Source organism: Oncorhynchus gorbuscha, linkage group LG02, assembly GCF_021184085.1.
Source record: "Oncorhynchus gorbuscha isolate QuinsamMale2020 ecotype Even-year linkage group LG02, OgorEven_v1.0, whole genome shotgun sequence".
In the NCBI taxonomy this organism is placed as follows: Eukaryota; Metazoa; Chordata; class Actinopteri; order Salmoniformes; family Salmonidae; genus Oncorhynchus; species Oncorhynchus gorbuscha.
The window spans coordinates 58,602,796-58,605,182 of NC_060174.1; positions in this window are offsets into that span (position 1 = coordinate 58,602,796).

Here is a 2,387-nt window from a genome sequence, read left to right on the forward strand (position 1 = left end):
CACATTTGCACTGTAAACCCGTTACCCTTTCTCTCCCCTTCTCCCGGTGTGTCCTAATCTTGCACATGTGAACCACTGCCTCATGTCCAGTGGCCCAGAGAGAAAACAAGTGGAAGACTGCCATGTCATCTGATCCAAGTGACAGACAGACAGACAGACAGACAGACAGACAGACAGACAGACAGACAGACAGACAGACAGACAGACAGACAGACAGACAGACAGACAGACAGACAGACAGACAGACAGACAGACAGACAGACAGACAGACAGACAGACAGACAGACAGACAGACAGACAGACAGACAGACAGACAGACAGACAGACAGACAGACGGTGAACATAAATGTAAATAAAACAAAGACATAAATGGAATAATAGGAAAGAATGCGTCAACCAACGCCTGTTGCTAGAAGGCTAGTCCCTCTACCCTCTACCCACGCTCCTCTCTGCGGCTAGCTCCTCTCCACGGCTAGCTCCTCTCCGTGGCTAGCTCCTCTACATTGCTGGCTCCTCTCTGCGGGTAGCTCCTCTCTGCGGCTGGCTCACTCTGCTCTGCTGGGGCACATTAACCCATGTTCTCTTTTCTCTCTCTCTCCCTCTCTGTTTATCTGTCTGCCTATCTGGCTTTCTCTTTCTCTCTGTATCTCTTTCTTTCTCTTTCTCTCCTTCTTCTTCTGTCTCACTTTCTCTATTCTCGTTTTCTTTCTCTGTCTAATAATAATAATAATATATAATATATGCCATTTAGCAGACGCTTTTATCCAAAGCGACTTACAGTCATGTGTGCATACATTCTACGTATGGGTGGTCCCGGGGATCGAACCCACTACCCTGGCGTTACAAGCGCCATGCTCTACCAACTGAGCTACAGAAGGACTCCTTCTCTCCCTCCAGCTGTCTCAGAATGGCAGTCTACTGAGTGAGTCTCCAGGGCAGAAGAAAGTTAACTCTGTGCCTTGCCTTCCCTCCCTGTCTGCCTGCTCTGCCTGCCCACTCCTGTGCCTGCTTGTCTGCGCTCCTTGCCTGTCCGCCCTGCCTATCTGCCCTCCATGCCCTCCATACCTGTCTTACCTCCCTGCCCTACTCCTCCCTTTTAGAGAGAGCATCCGACAGCAGCAACAGGACAAGGCTGGACGGAGAAATAAATATAATCCATTCATTTCCTCCCACAGCTGAAATCAGTTAGACCCAGAGGCCCACTAACAGAGAGGGAGGAGAGACACACAGACAGAGAAAGAGAGAAGGAAGGTGAGAGCGAGGAAGAGGGACGAAGGAAGGGAATGAGAGAGGGACAGAGAACGACAATCGCTTCTCGCCTTACAATGTCCCGTTTTCATGCTCCTTTTCTGTCCAAATAAAAAAAATCGGAATCTGGTCAGCATGTCCGGCATTCTCTCCTCTCCCATTCCCTCTTAGCGCTGTTCCTGTCTCTCGATCCCTCTCTGTGCAACTGGGTAATACAGAGTGTGTTTCATGAAGGAAGGGAGGGAACTAGAAAGAGAATAGGGAGAGAGGGAGGGACAAGGGAGAGAGGGAGGGAGCAAGAGAGAGAGAATAGGGAGAGAGGGAGGGAGTGAGCAAGAGCAGGCAAGGGAACGGAGTGAATGAGTTCATGCAGACTCAGAGAAAGAGAGAGTGAGATAGAGAGAGAGAGAGGCAAAGAAAGATATAAACTATTTTATGTGATGTGCCTCTCTAAATATCTTATCAACATGAGCTTAGGACCGGTAAATGTTTTAATTTAAACAGGAGATCAAAAGAGAGAGACGGAGAGAGGAAAGAGAGAAATGCAGTGACAGGGACTGCCGAGGGACGAAATGCAGAGGGCACAAATCAATGACAGCAGAATCAACGTCCACATTCTCTCTCTCTCTCTCTTACACTACCTTGTTACTTCTCTTATTTTCCAATGAATGTATCAATATAATATCCATAAGAAAAAGCTAATAATGGAAACAGTTATAGCATAGTTACATGATAGTGTCTAGCCTAGACATGAGGTGACAGGTGAATACTTTTTCTTATCATATACTCACTTTATCTCACATTCTCTTGCAGATATATCTGCGATTCATTGGGTAGAGCCTAGCTGTGTCCACCCTTAGAGATAACAATTCCTATGTGCTTTCATACTAAGCAATCAGTCCATTCCTATGTGTTACCATACTAAGCCAATCCTTCACTGTGTCACAGACAGACATCACATGCTCTGTGTGCTCATCATCACATCACATGCAGCTGCAGATGTCCACAGTTGGTCTGGTGCTCAAATCATTTTTGTATTGCAGAGAGAGAATCCCTTTATTTTTCTTTCTCTAACCACCCCTTATCACTGTCACCTTGAGCCACTCTCATCCATCAGCCCGCACAAGCACACGCACACA